Consider the following 16434-nt stretch of genomic DNA (forward strand, 5'->3'; position numbering starts at 1 on the left):
GTTGTGCAACATCATCACCTCGCCTAATTGAGATGAAATCCCTAAGAAATGGAAACTGAAAATGAAGACCCAGAAGATGAAGGCAAAATAGAAAATAAAGGTGAAGAATCAGCCCCCAGAGCACAGACTAGACCCCTCTTCGAGTGAAAAGTGTGCCATAAGACTGTCCCAAAGCAGAATGAAGCGGAAAGACCACGTTGAAGATCTCTGTCAAGGTAACCGTGTTTAGCTTTGAACTGTGTTAAAATTGCATAGAGCCTGTAGCTACTGACCATCGGCTATATGATTTCTAAAGAGCGTAACCATTAAGCTTTTGCCGTGGGATTCCCTGCAATGAAGAAATCTCACTGATTTGAGTGTCCAGTGTTACACTGCCTAAATGTGTGTGCTGAAGAGACCAAGAAACCAGACAGCATGTTCCTGGCCAAGCCAAAATCACGCTACTACCATGCTCCTAAAAGCTGCAATAAACTGTGTAAGCTGGGAGACCCAACCTGACTGAAAAGAAAAGAAGATATTGGAGCAACTGTCTTAAAAAAACAATGAGATCTGTGTAGCTGGCTGGCTGACGCTGTCAGTGATGTTACAACTTTAAATTAAGACTGTTTTCCTGTTTGAGACCCCAGCGAAAAAAGCTGACCCGAGTTATTTGTTGCCCGTGCCAAAGCAAGAATTTGGCTGCCCTGTACCTCATTGTGTCCTGTTTTAAGCTTGGGATTTACAAATACAGACAAACTGAGAAGCTTGCCTTTGAAGTCCTGCAAATCACCCCACCGCCTCCCTGAAGATTAATGGCTGCCTGAAAAATGCAAGTATAAGGCGATGCCCATCACCCCCCAGCGTCCTGAGTTTCGGCACTCAGTGTTTCAGTGCTTTCGTGTACCAGGTTAAAAGAAAAAAAAAAAGTAAGTTTTTAAAATGTCTGTGAGAGAACCTGACAGAAGTAAAATAAAATTTACAGAGGAGTTGCCCAGGTTAAAGCGTCATGGCTAGAGAGCTGAGCTGTGCCGCTCTGTTTAGACAGAGGCCTTGCTAAAAAGTTAAAGGCCCTTGTCTGTCAGAAGGGGTGTAGGGCCACACTTTCCCTTTTTAAACTGATGCAAAAGTGGAGAGCCTTTGCTGGAAACATCTCATCTTCATTGCCCAGAGCCTTCTCTGTTTGCCTCCATCATCATCTGGACTTTTTAGAGACACTCTGCACATGAACTAAAATTTTAAATTGTCAAAGACTTGCCATGGACAGTGCTGTGAAGCTTTTGATAAACTCTCATCGCTGTGGACCGTGTGTCTGTGTTTGTAGTTAGCTCAGTGTACAGCAGGCTGAGTTTGATCTATGACTTTTAGATTTCCTTCTGCTAGAACTCATGCAGCATAGAGTTGCCGATGCAAAAATGGTGACCTAGAACTCTTTGCGTGTGTGGGTATGCCCGTCCCTTAATTTTAATGGGCCCTGAGCTTTCAGCCAGAAGAGCAGTATGATTGCTGGATCTGCTCCATCATGCCTTACCATGCAAAAAGTGTTTTCCATTCATTGTGTTAAATTGCAGGAAAAGTTTGTTGTATATATTTTATGATTTCTTAGATATCATAAAATATATGTGATATTTGCAGATTAGTGTTAGTTGCAACTCCAAATGATACTAAGTGTGGTTCCCGATGGATGACAAGGAGAAAAGACAAAGGCAAGTAGAAAAAGAAGGAAATAGAGAAAGTAGAAGACAGATAGAGAAGGGGGAAAAAAAGAAGAAAGAAAAGGCAAGAGGCAAAGAAAAAAAACATTTGTAGAAAAGAAGCGTGGCCATAGTTGCCCCCAGGGTAAATTAAAAGCAGCTGATTGTGCCTGGAGCTTATTACCTCGGGTAAAGTAGCCACAATAATGTAATAGTTCTTTAAGATGAAAAAAATGTAACTAGAAGGAGAAGAAGAGCCTATCCCAAATGTGTGTCATTGGGACTAGTGTAAGGCAGAAAGGTTTAAGTAAGTGAGTTTAACTTTAAAAAGACAAATAAAGAGACAAGGCTGGTGCATGGAGCAGAAAGTTTTATATAAAAAGTTTGAAACATGATCTGCAATACAGGCAGATCAGCAAAGAAAAAGAAAGCAAAAGAAAGAGAAAAAATTTGTCTTCCCATACTAATGAATTAAAGTGTTATCAAGCACTTTGGGAAGCGAAGTTGTTTACAGGAAGCTGTGCCTGAGAACCAAACACTTCTAGCCTATGCTGAAAATGCTTGCTAGTGTTGTGCTGCCTCATGGGTAACATGTATAGTATAAAAACCCATTTAGCCCAATAGCTCATGGTTCAGAGAAGCTGTCTGATCCAACCATTAAGTACGCCTGTGTGCTGTAAGTTACCCAATAAAGTCTCCTTGTAAGTAACCCCCCCCCCGCCCCGCTGGAATCCCAAAACACAAGTGGGGCTAGAGCACCTCACCCAGTATCAAACCCTGCTGTTAAAAGCCATAAAGGCAGGTATAAAGAAGTCAATTAATATGACCAAAGTGTCTAAAGTGCTGCAAGGTGCCACCGAGGCCCCAGAGCGCACTTGGAGCGTCTTTCAAATGCCTATCGCCAGTATACCTCCCTCAACCCAGAGGCCCAAGAAGACGTGGATGAAAGAAGAAAAGAAGAAGACCCGGCAGAGGCAGAAGATTCTTAAAAAAGAACCAGTATGCCCAGTGTGGACAAGATGGACATTAGTGGCATGAATGCCCAAATAAAATAAATCAAATACACAAAGGAGAAAACCAAAGGGGCCAGAATGGGCGAAGAGGGAGACAGCTTGAGAGGGGCCGTGACATTGACTGTGGGGGGCCGTGACATTGACTTCATGATTGACACTGGAGTGGTATCAAGAGCAAGCAAACGTTAGCCTTAAACAAGAAGTCCAAACACTGAGCAAAGTTCTTCAAGCCCAGCGTCGCTTTGTCTTAGAAAATAAGCCATTCCCATCACAGAAGCTCATCCTTTCCAACCAAGAGTTAAAGTATGAGTTAAAGAGGGAAAAATAACCCTTTGACTCCCAGATGGAGAAGACTGAAAACTGTCATACTTTCCACCCCCGCAGCTATGAAAGCAGCTGGAGTTAAACCCTGGATACATTGGACACGAGTCAAGAGAGTGAGAGGGGGAGAGTAAACTATGAACAAAAATCCTAAAAATCCTTTGAAAGGATTTCTTTCCTTTTCAAAAATCCTTTAAAAATCATTCTGAAAAAGCAGTAAGAAGACTCAGGCTAGACCTTACTGTGGACACACCGGGAGACTGTCCCCCTGCGTACGGTCAGACCTGCAACTGGAGAATTGAAGAAGGGGACTAGACCCTACTGCAGCTTGCCAGGTGAATAGCTGCCCAGCGTACGGTCAGATCCCAAAGAAGATCAAACATGCATGTAGTGTTAGTAGTGTTGCATTGTGTTTCCTTAATAAGGTGCAAAAAGGGGGGCCAGCCCCTGAAAGGAAAAGTTTGTCCCAGTGATTTGCTGATAATTACTGGCTTCACCTGGCTAACATCACAAGAGTAAAACATTTTTGTTTGCCAAGAGGTATACCTGCAAACAGGCTTATTAGCTCTTGCCTATTACCTGTCTGTAGACATCCTGGGAAAATTCAAAAAGATACCATGTTAAGAGTTTATGGTGTAAGTTTAACTTATTCCCAAAATGCTAATTGGGGCGTAGTTGCAAAGATCCTACCCCCTACAGAGTTCACTCTACGCACCCCCATTGTTGCTGAAACAAATGCTACGTGTGCACGAATGCTTAATTGTTAAAAATTTTCCAGAAAATACAAAGCTATCCCTGGCCCCCTTCCACTGTAATAAAATTCAAAACATATCTTTTAATGATGCCCACATACTTTTGCCTCATGGATGGTTTTAGACATGTAGTTCCCGCACTTGGTCATTCATTCCTGCCAACTTGTCTAATAACCACCCATGTTGCCTCAGCCGCCAATTGAACTGGTGCCAATTCTTCCCCTGTGGCCCGAGAAAATCCGTCGACGGCAGCCTCGAGCACTCCAACTAACTAAAAATTGTAATAGTCATGTGCAGTTATATTCTGACTCAGAAAAATTGGCCTTAACAATGTCACTGGTTGGGGTTCCAGGTTTAGCCTTGGCTAATAGTCTGGAGATCAACCGGTTAGCTTGCAGCTTAGCCAAAAGCATAAATGCCACCTCCCGAGCATTGTCATTGTTAAATAAAGAGTTGCGTGATCTAAGAGGTGCAGTTCTAGAAAATAGAGCTGGTATAGATTACCTCTTCCTTCTTCATCATTTAAGTTGTGAGACACACCAAAAGCTCTGTTGTTTTAACTTAACTGATAATGGCAATGCTGTAGATGAACAGATCAACAAGCTGCACAATATAGTAGCTAACAAAACAATAAGACAAAACAATTAGCTCAATTAGTTAACCCCTTGGCTTCCAGATCTTAGCTGGCTTGAAGCATTGTTCATCCTAATTCTACCAGTGTTGTTCATCAAAGTTCTGTTATGTCTCTGCATTCCTTGTCTTATGCGCTGTTTAACCAATCTGTTTTATGTCTCAGCTAGTAAAACTGCTGCCCTCTACGCTCTAATAGCCCAACAAGAGGCTAAGTAATATGTATGTCACAAAAAGCTTTGTATGGTTATCAAAAATGCTATAATTGTAATGAAATTATGCATTTAAGGGGGGAATGTAGCAGCCATATTGGGGGTCAGACTAAGTAGCCTCATGCAGTCTCATGCTTCATGTTCTTGCTGAGCTCTTTCTCCCTCGAATATATTGTTGTAAGCTGACGAGACACAGGAATTCCTTATCTTGTCAAAGGTCATACAATTGTATATCTTGTTCTCTGCTGTTCTCTTCTGTTCTCTCCTTATCATGGCTACCCTATAATCCAGTTCTTGTATTATAAACAATGGTGCTAAGAGAAGAAATGTTGAGGACTGCAACCCCACGCGGGAGGGGGAGGAAGAGCCGTTTCATATGTGTCACAATGTCTGTAAAACCAATGTGCTGATGTATTTCGGGGCTTCTGGCTCTTTGGAAATGATTCCAGCCTTAAGCCCGCGCGTTAAATAAAGAATCTCTTTTTCCTTCACTCCGTGGTCTCTCTGACTCTGGGTTCTACAACAATACCACCAAATTTTTTGCACACTCATGATTGGCCACACACGGAAGTCTGTGGGTCGATTATGCAACGTCCTCAACATCCAGGACCACTCCTGCATTTTTGCAGGTTTATCCTGCTGTAAAAAACATCAGACAAAATCTGATCTTTAAAGAATCGGTAGCATGTAATGCAGCTATAGCACTATGTTTCTGCCACTAGATGGTGCTGTCTAAAGGAAAACATAAGAAAAGTGCCAAAATGGAAGATTTCAATTCAAACCACGTGGTCGCCCATCAGCTAACGAAGCTGATCATAATCCTGCAAAGAATCCAGGAGCAGAAAGCCCCAGTAAAGCGGCTGGATTTTCCATTAATGTGGAGAAGCCCTACTATTATACAATGCTGTGCTACGCTAAGCAATTAAAGTATGGATAAAAGGGAATGGGTATACAAATATAGACTGAAAAAAATGGAGAGGGAGAGAAGAAAGGTGGGGCAAAAATGAAGCAATGTTTCCTCCTTTTGTCTTCCCACTCAACCCACACTTCCTTGCCTTCATCCAACTAGGGTGGCCATGTGTCCTCTACCAGAAGGCTACCAGAGGACTGTCCTCTGTTTTGAATATGTCCTCTCATTGAAGGGTTGGCCAGTCCAAGTCTGGTTTAAAGATAAAGAACCATCCAAAGGAAGAGCTGGGCCTTGAGATTAAACAGCAAACTGACCAAAACACACATGTCATCTAGTTGCAGTCTTCCACCAGATGATGAGATGAGTTGTAATTCTATTTAAATTATTATAATAATTTCCACTTAAAGCAATGCAGTGTGTACAGATTCTGCATTTGTGTGGAAGGGATGAACAATTTTTAAAACTTCAATTATAATAACTATTTTTTAAGGGTAAATCATTGATAACTGGCTGTAATGCTTTCAGTGTGAATTTACTAATTCAAGCTTATTAGTAAGTAGTTTACATGGTTATAAAGATGGTAATAGACCACAAGTTAAACTAACCTAATTTGAATGGAACCAATTCCCTAGGGAGGTAGTGGGCTCTCCCACACTGGAGGCATTCAAGATGAAGCTGGACAGCCATCTGTCAGAGATGCTTTGACTTAGATTCCTGCATTGAGCAGGGGACTGGACTTGACGGTCTTATAGGCCCCTTCCAACCCTACTATTCTATGATTCTATGAATCAGAATTGGGCTAGGTAGAAGTATACAAGCCAGCACTTGCTGCAGGGAGCAAAAACCCTTTGCAAAAATTGTATTAATTTTCAGGGAGGCAAATGTTGCAGCACGTTCAGGCAGGTGGATTTACGTTTTGAAGAGGGGGCTGAGGGAGTTTTTTTTAATTAACTAAATATGCTGCTACTCCAAGCAGTGGCTTAGCTGTTCTCATGAGCCCAACTGCCACTTGGAAAGGAACGTTAGCTTTTTCTTTTTTTAAAAAAAAGGTTTAAAGTAAGTATATAAATAATCATTAGCCACCTCATCAAAAAGTCCACCCTACACTCAAAAGTGTTCCCTCACCCACCCCGAGAGTCACTGATATTCTCTATCTCACTTTTGAGAGGTATGAATGGTCCTGGGAAGAGGTGGAATCCCAGTTGGTCCTAAAAATCACCCTTCCTTCTCCCTGCTCTCTGAGCACTGAATCTAGGTACATTGTGAAGCAACCAGAAGACTCTATCACCACAAGCTCACTGAAATGTAGATCAAGCTAAATATGCAATCTGGCATACACAAAAGAGTTTAGTGAACAAGACTTGAAAAGCATATAATGTAGATTCTGATCTAACTAAGAACTGTGAAAAGGAATTGAATTGAGAATGTTCAAGTCAGCTTGGCTTAGCAATTGGCATTACAAATTAACCAATTTTAATTTTTAATTAGATATTCTAATAAAATAAGGGTGAGAAAAAGAAAGCATGGTATGCAATTATATCTTCAAGAAAAAGAAGAGGGGGGAAAAACCACTGTGAAGATATAGGATGTTGCTCCATGGACCACCAATCAATTTAAACAGTGAGGCAACCAAGTTACCAGTCTTACACTGGTGACAGATAGATAGATAGATAGATAGATAGATAGATAGATAGATAGATAGATAGATAGATATGCTTATTACATAGAGATATGCATGAGCCTTGCGCCCATGCATTCCATCCCCATTTAGCCCCTTCCTCCCTTCCCAGTGCACTAAAATTCAACACTTTCTGGGTATAATAACCTGTTTCCCAATCACATCCAAACCAGGAAACTGTGTCTATCTGGATTGGTACAAACCAGGATCTTAAACCACAGTTTGAAGTTGATTTAAGAATAAGATTCTGGTTTGTTTTGATTCTGATAACCACTATGGCTAATTAACCCAGAAAGGCTTGAATTGTGGCACATTGAGCATGGAAGGGTAACACAATGGTGAAACACAGGCACAATGCTCATACATATCTTGATTTAGTTAGCTGAGATATATATATATATATATATATATATATATATATATATATATCTAAACTAGGCCACTGATGGAACTGGAGTTGCCAAATAGTGTTCTGTCAGGATTCCTGTACCTTTAAAAGCTATGAGAAATTCAGCAGGTGAAGGATTTCCCCACCTGCAAATGAGATTTAGTGATGAAAGTTTCACCTGTTGTGATTGTCATGCAGCTGTTAAAGACACAGAAGGCCTGCCAGAAAAAGGTTGTCAACCCTGATTACAATAGTGGTCTGAGGTGGGAAAAGGGAGGGCCATGCTCTGATGTTTGCCCCAGTCAAGACAAATACAAGAATTGGACTTGGGTATGTTCAGGGTAAAACTTATGTCTCCCTCCACCTACAACTGTTTGCGCCTCTATAGGAAAACCTGCATCATATGTTAAGATTTCTCACGTTTGGTAGGTATTATGTTTTGGACACCTAGACTTCTGATGCTAAATGATTCATTGGCATGACTGTGGGCATATTAGCATACCAGTGCAGTGTTTATTCAAATATATGGTGGCATTTGCAAATTTTAATCATGAACTTTTTCATCAATATAATGCAAGGCAAAGCATGAAAAACACAAATAGGACTCCCTGCTACAGTATGCAGTTTCTCTTTGGTTCATTCATGCCTTAGGGCACCTTTTCATTCTTCTGTTGCGATGTGACTCAACATTTGATGTAGCTGACATTTTCTTGCTTTGACATTAAATTATAAAAGATTCCAGCTTCAGAGATGATGAAAATTAACTTGTCTGTTTTTAAAAATTAAAAATTCAGTGTAGTGTTGCCAACCTCTTTACCAGAAGCTCAGATTCAGCCAAATGCTGCCAAACTGATAGGACGCCGCTTCATATTGCAGATAGATAATGACCCAAAACATACAGCAAAAGCTACCCAAGAGTTTCTGAAGGCAAAGAAGTGGGATGTTCTTCAATGGCCAAGTCAGTCATCTGATCTCAACCCAATAGAGCATGCTTTTCACTTACTGAAGACAAGACTGAAGGCAGAAAAACCCACAAACAAGCAGCAGCTGAAGGCAGCTGCAGTAAAGGCCTGGCAAAGCATCTCCAGGGAGGAAACTCAGCATTTGGTCCTGTCCATGGGTTCCAGACTTCAGGCAGTCATTGACTGCAAAGGATTTTCATCCAGGTATTAAAGGCGATCCTTAAGTTTGAAATGATGTTGGTTTGTTCCATTGCTTGTGAGCCACCAACGATGGGTGTGTGTATGCCACTGGCTGTACTTCCTGAATGGTTAGTGCCCCCCTTCTGTCAAACCCCTTGAATTACAGCTGAAAGTCCTGACTTCGCTCCCATCTGGGTGTGTTTCCTTTCAACTTCAATGTGGTAGTATACAGAGGCCAACTGCCAAAACAGTTGTCCTTGTTCCAATATTTCTGGCCCTGACTGTACCTTCCCCTTACAAAATAGCATAATCAAGAGTGAAGAACAAAAGGAGTGCATTTAAAAGAAGGACCACAAGTAGCAGATGTCTACCTGCTGTATCCTTATCAGCCTGGGCATCTGGGCTAATGCTACATTTATCTAGCAGTCCTAGAAAGTTCAAAGACTTCCTTAGTAATTTGTTGAACTACCCAGCTATTCATCTGAAATGTATTTCTACCTCTCTTCTTATAAAAGTCTGTTCCTTCCTTGTTCTGCCTGTACAAGTAATCAAATGAAATAATGTTTCCCTTTCCCATATAGATCCTTAATGCTGTACTCAATGATCCAGTTTGCATGATTACCGCTGCTCACTGTGGCTTGTTTAAGCCACAGTGAGCCACGGTGCATGCCAGCAGTTTTTGAATATTCAAACCACAGCCACGGCTTATTATATCCAAACCCAGGGACCATGGATTATGCAAGAGTTAAACAGTCCTCGCATAACCCATGGTGTGTTGTTCGTTTATGCAAGGGTTGTTTAACCCTTGCAAAAACCACAGTCCCCAGGTTTGGACAACACCACAAGCCACAGCCATGGCTTGACTATTCAGAATGGCCACCTGCACACACCACAGCCCACCATGGCTTAAATAAGCCACACGGGGCTGTTTGATTGTGCAAACTGCCCCAATAGCTTAATGCTGTACTTTCTGCCACGGCCACTCACATCCATCATGGAGATGTTCTTTGCAGTAATTTGTCTGCAACTTGCACAAGGAACACCTGAGGGCGCTCTAGTACCATATTAGTTCATCTGTATGCTACAGGGTGATTTTTTTGTTTGTTTTAAATAACAGAACTTCTATCCATCTTCAAGCACTACTGGAACAAGAGCACCTTAGAGCACCATCCTATAAGTTATGCTGTTGACAGACAGAGGGCTCTGAGTTCAGAGACCTCCATCTATCCTATACCCTGCTGGCAAGAACCAGGCAGAGTGGGAGTAGGAAGTAGGCAATTTCACCTCTGTTCCTCTATTTAAATTGCAAAAAGCAAGCAGCTAGATGAGCCTCTGAGCCCACCTAGCTGATTTACCTTTCAGTGGACAGGGTGAGGACTGAAGAGGCTATAGGATTCTGTATATGCTGGCCTCTCCTCTTCCCTCCCCTCTTCATCCATCAGCACACACCCTTTTCTCCAACTTTTCCGGCGGGCGGGGTGGGCAGGATGTAAGCTCCATGATCAGATCTCCCCTTCTGTGCTTGTTGCTCTGTCTACAGACACAGAGGAGGCAATCCACGGCATTTACCCAGCATTCCTAGAAAGTTCAAAGCCTCCCTTAATAATTTGTTCCACTACCCAGCTATTCATCTAAAATGTATTTATACCTCACATGCTGGCTGGGGAATGCTGGGAGTTGTAGGGCTTTTTTTCTGTCTAAATATGCATAGGATTGCTCCTTTAATTGTAATTAGTTTCTATCAATCCCTTACTTCAGTACATCTCTAAAAATAGCACAATGTTAAATGTTGATGGGACTATTTTTCCCTGATGTTGTGTTTGTAAGCATTCTAATCCTAGCAGACAATAATTTGTAGATATTTATAGGATCAACAAGGAGCTTAAGCTTTCTTACAGTATTTACTATATTGAATTGTAAGATGTATTAAGGTTGTGTTATTTATTTTAGAAGTAGCTAAAGATGCATAAACTTTGATAGCAGGGTGGAGAATTTTGATTCTTTGCCCACCATCCACACACCCATTCTCAAAGTAGGGAAGCTGCCCTGACTCTACCTGCTACACAATTCTGTAAAGTTGTTAGTAAATGTAGTGTAGTGTACACTTGGAGCCAGTGTAGTGTAGTGGTGAGAGTGACGGACTGGGAGCCCGGAGATCCGGGTTCTAGTCCCCACTTGGCCATGGAAGCTTACTGGGTGACTTTGGGCCAGTCACAGACTCTCAGCCCAACCTACCTCACAGGGTTGTTGTTGTGAGGATACAATGGTGAGGAGGAGGATAATGTAAGCCCCCTTGAGTTCCTTGCAAGAGGGAGAAAGGCGGGGTATAAATGCAATAAATAAATAAATGAAATGTCAGCAAAGTTCTCTCAGCCCAGACTTGGAAATTAACTTTAGGGACTTGTAAAAGTCCACCTCAAAGGAGAAACAAGCTTTACAAATCCCAACATTTTTCTCTGATTTGGATTAAAGTCTGAGCCAGAGAAGAATTCCCTGATGTGCAAGCATCAGGGGAGCACAACCAGAAGAAGCATCTCCACCAAAATAACAAAATGTTGAGGTAAGGAATTAGGCAGACAGGAGAGTTAAGCAGTTGTGTGAAGAGAAGCAGAAACTGGGAGGGGCTAAAAAGAGGTATAAAACTAAGACAAATTTATGAGGAGCCCAGCTCTATGAGCAAGAGGGGAGCCCTAGCTGACTAAGTGTCAAGGTAAACAGTTAAGTAGACAGGTGAGTTAAGCACCTGTGTGAGTTTAGCAATAAGGCATTGAAGCCAGGGCTGTCAGAAGGCCCCACAGAATCTTTCATAACTTAACTGTGTCAGGAGAGAAGCTGTCAGGAGAGAAGCTGTCACCTTGGAAATGGCACACTGCTATCCTGTGCAGGAAGGCCTCATCCAGAAACCTCTCTGCCCATCTCAGTTTCCCCTTGTCAGCTACCTCGGCCCCAAGGGAACAACCCTGTTCCCTGAGAACCAGGAATTTTTTCTACTGACCACACACCCATAACATCTGCCCAGCTGGCAGATAGTCATACATTTGGCAATCTGTGCAATACATTGGATAGCTCCAATATCCCTGCTGGCTTTCTATCTTCATAGCTGTTTTTGCTTATTGGGCATGCTTATTTGGAAAAGTACACCAGGTTGGGGTAGTACACCAGGTTGGGGAAGGCTGACATAGACAATTGACTAGGATATCTCTTGCCATAAAAACAGTCAGTTTCTAAGGTGCCACAACTCCTTTTTGTTGCTACATTTTAACATTGCTGTTTCTCTGGATTTTCTTTATAATCAGTCTACCTTTCGTGCATTTCCCCTGAACTGTCAGAGACAGAAATCTGGATTTAATGGACTATTGGTCCGACACAAAAAATGCTAGTATTATGTTGCTATTTAGTAAGTGGAAATCTGGCATGGAATAGCAGAATGGTTAATGAACAAGTAAATATGTAACTAGAAAGAAAGGAAAAACAATTTATTTTCTTCCTCAAATGTTCAAAGTAGAATCCTCTTAAGTTCTGACGTCAGTGGCAGGGAATCTATACAAATACATTGTTTTTCCAATAAAAAGTCTTCACAGGCAGTAAATAAATTGTCTTTGCTTTATGACAGTAGTGTAATTGTGAGAGTCAGGCACGCAAGTATTTTCCAGACAAAGTTCTCAGAGTTTGAATGATAGTTTGCCTCTAAAACATGGGACTTTTTATTAGGAATAATTCCTTGGCCTCTCAGATATTAAACAACATAGTCCCTATTCTTCAAAGAAACTACTTTCAGACAGTGGAAAGTACTGCATTAACCTCAGAAGCAGTTGGTTCTTAAAATGTTCACTTCAAAGTAAATACAATTTTCTCAGGTGAATTTGTCCCCATAAGCCACCATACATGTAAGATAGACTGTGTTGATTTGGTGAGTTCCACTCTGCAGCCCTGTTTGAGGGTCACAACATAATGAATGGACAGAGAACTGTATAGCGCAGCTTTCCCCAACCTGGTGCCATCCAGATGTGCCAGACTAACAATGGCCATGCTGGCTGGGGGATTCTGGGAGTTGTATCTGGGAGGGATGTGATCATGCGGAAACTGGTTGATAGTACCTCTGAATGGAGAAGGGTGTGAAGCAAATAAATGGAGATGCTTTGTACAGGAGGCTGAAGGGAGTTTGAGGAGGAAGGGGAAATGCATTTAGCATATAGAGGTGCATAGGACAGAAGAAAACAAAGTAGTGTTGGCTTCTGTTATCATCATTCTGCATTAACAGAGGGCAAAATCCAACATAAGTCCTATGTCAAGATATTGAAATTAACAGGAATTAAGTTAGTCCTGACTAACTTAAGTCCCGTTAATTTCAATATTTTTACTCTAAGTAGAACTTACGTTGGATTTTGCCCAGAGTATGCCCATATCTATGTGGAGGACCCATAACTCAATAGTAGAGCCTATGCTTTGCATGTAACAGACCCCAAGTTCAGTCCCTTCCATCTCCAGCTTAAAAAAAAAAAATCAGATAGCAGGGCTGGGAAAGACCTGTAGCTTAGGAACTTAGACAAATTGATAGTTGGAGTGGGCAGTACTTGGCTAGATGGACCACTGGTCTGCCTCAATATAAAATTGCTTCATATGTCCTGGGGAAATTATTTTTTCTATGCAGCTATTTAAAGCATAGATTTTCCTAGGTCAAATGGGCAGTCTATGAGTGGGACGATTACGTGTGGCAGAAGAAATGGTTGGTGAAGAAGCAATTGTGTAGATTTTTATAAGCATTAACACCCAGCACCCTTGGGCAGTTGATGGGGCCTCACCACCACAGCAGGGTCCACAGACACCTGTACCAGCTCCGGGACTCCAATGCAGGGCAGCTGAATCCATGAACCACCATTTTAAACTTCCCAATGCAGCATACTTCCAGGGTATTGTGGGAAATATAAAATGGTGGTTTGTGGCCACCCACTACTGCCACCAGTTAAGCCAATGACCAGGGCCCACCAACCTAGGATGGAGCTCACTGGAAGGTACTTTGCCAATTGCCAAGGACCTCCCAGCCCTGGGGAGATCTGTTAGGGAATGTAAGTTGTCGGGGCAAGTTGTGAAGAGCGACCGCTACCAAGAGTGTTGGACTAGGAGCTGGGAGATCCGGGTTCTAGTCCCCACTCGGCCATGGAAGTTCACTGGGTGACTTTGGGCCAGTCACACACTGTCAGCCCAACCCACCTCACAGGGTTGTTGTTGTGAGGATAAAATGGAGAGGAGGAGGATAATGTCAGCCGCCTTGGGTTCCTTGCAAGAGGAAAAAAGGCAGGGTATAAATGAAATAAATAAATAAATAAATAAATAAAAATGAATGAGAGGAATAGCATAGCTGGAGTATGCCTGGGGTAAGGGGACCTTAAATAGAGCTTAGAAGGGCTGATGATGAAAGAGGGCATTTGAGAGGGTAACTGAGCAGGGATGATGAGCAGAGGGGTAGCTCTGTTAGTCTGTTGTAGCAAAACAACAGAGTCTTGTGACACCTTAAAGTCCAGCGGAATGTATTACGGCATGAACTTGCCTGAAGTACGGTCCACCCCATCAGATATGCAATGAAGTATTATCTTGAGCTGCAGGTATATACACATTTGCGGGGGAGCACACAGTGAAGTCATTGGGGAATGAAATGCAGAAAGTATAGAGAACAATTACATTATTAGCAATTAACATTATTAACAATGTAATTGTCGCTGTCCGCACTTCCTACATTTCATGCTCCTGGCGCCGCTGTTCATCTCGCCCTCCCCATCTGTATATATCCCTGCAGCTCAGGATAACACTTCATGCATGTGAGGAAGCGGGCCCTTAGTCCACGAGAATTTATGGCGTAAGAAATGCGTTGGGCTTTAAGGTGCCGCAAGAAGCCTCGTCGTTTTTGTTCCGGGATAGCGATGGAAGCCCAGGACGTCTGAGGGGGAAAGTCACCCTGCTGTGGAGCTGCTGGGTGGAGAAACTGGCGCCTCCTGGTCGGTGCGGCCGCTCCCCACAGGCACCCCTCCGGCCTCAGCGGCTTTCCCTTCTACGGTGGCAACCTTTGTGTAAATAGGAGGGAAATTATGCGTGGTGAGGTGGGTGGGCGAGAGGACTGGCAAGGGAAAGGACGAAAATGAGCGGCGAAGGGGAATGAACGTTTGCACGAGGAAGACTTGCGAAGCCCCGAACGCCTCTCTAAGGCGAGCAGACGCGGAATGACAGCGGTCGCGCGCTTGTTTATATAGCGCCGCCCGAGCCTTCCCGTTGCCGCGCGGTGCTGTCGTCTAAGGAACAGAGCAGCTTCCGTAAAAGCCCGCCTTTTCCCGGTTTCGATTGGAGAGGCGGAGACACACTTTTTTCTAATTGGGTGTTCCAGCTATGACGGGCGGGCTAAGGTAATGGCATACGCCACTTCCTGTTCTGCTAAATACTTCTGTTTGCCTACGGAGTCTGTGGAGCAGCGATGGCCGAGTGGTTAAGGCGTTGGACTTGAAATCCAATGGGGTCTCCCCGCGCAGGTTCGAACCCTGCTCGCTGCGGAAGTGTGAGGGTCACACTTTTCTTTTCAATACAAGCCCAATCTGGAAAGCCGAATGTACGGCGCTATAGGTGATGCTAACAAAACTGTGAACTGAGTGAAATGTCTGTCATACCAAATTTAACGTTGCCTCGTTTCTGCCCACATGTGTGGTGTGAGCGTGTGCTGCCATGCAGTCTTTCATTTATTTACAAAAATAAAATAAATCCTAATGCAACATGATATAATGCTTCAAATAACACTGTAAATCAGTTTGAGCAGAATGGCACAGCTCTTTTTTATCGTCTTGATGCAACAGTTGCCACGGTGCGTAAGCAGAATCTTAGCGCCAGTTCTTTGCATGAAAGCAACCAGCAGGTTTAACTCTTAAACCGCTGCGCAAATTTCATTTGTTATTCTATTCATTAGTCTGAGCATACATGTGATATGCCCCTGCTTTTTGCGTATACACACCCTGCTTCCACGTGTGCAGTCAACTCAGAATTGTTCATCCAGAGAAACAGAAAGATACCTCGGATATATAAAGAAAATGGACAGTGAGCTGTAATTATTCCTTCCACCCTTCAGGGAAATAGTGACTTTTTTCTCACATCCTCCAGCGCAGCCTTCCCCAGCCTTCTGGTGCTCTCCAGAAGTTTTGGCCCACAACTCCCAGCGTTCCAGACCATTGGCCATACCGGCTGGGGCTGATGGGAGTGGAAGTCCAAAAACATCTGGAGAGCACCAGGTTGGGGAAGGCAGCTCTAGAGCTTGAATCAGTGGAGGCTGGTGGCTCTGATTTGGCTGGGGCTGTGAATCCATGCTGGGTTTCAGCCAGAACCACCCAGAACTCTAGAGGAGCTATCCAAGGTGCTGAACCCTGTCCCTAAAATAGGTTCCGCACCTTGGATAGCTCCTCTAGAGTTCTGGTTTGTTCTAACTGAAACCCAGAATGGATTCACAACCCCACCGAAATCAGAGCCACCAGCCTCCACCGGCTTGAATGCACATCTTCAGAGATACATAGAGCAACGTGTAACTCGGAAGCGGTATACGCATTAGTCATTTTCAGACCTCCAAATTGCAATTGTGGATAGAGGGTGCCCGTGGTGGTGATGGGGATCGAACCCGTGCCCTGAGCCGCTGATTGTTTGAATAATTAGGTCTGTATTTATAGAGCGTCCCCTTCATGGATCACTGC

At 43.1% G+C, this 16434-nt stretch overlaps 1 non-coding gene across 1 annotated transcript; it reads left to right on the forward strand.

Annotated features, from left to right (window-relative positions):
* Nucleotides 1–15173: 15173 nt before the first annotated feature.
* TRNAS-UGA (transfer RNA serine (anticodon UGA)) lies at nt 15174–15255 on the forward strand. Its single transcript has one exon. It is a non-coding gene; the product is annotated as a tRNA-Ser (tRNA).
* Nucleotides 15256–16434: the final 1179 nt, after the last annotated feature.

This window comes from Heloderma suspectum, chromosome 3 (genome assembly GCF_057233095.1).
Source record: "Heloderma suspectum isolate Gila_16-S chromosome 3, 16-S_ref, whole genome shotgun sequence".
Classification (NCBI taxonomy): domain Eukaryota; kingdom Metazoa; phylum Chordata; class Lepidosauria; order Squamata; family Helodermatidae; genus Heloderma; species Heloderma suspectum.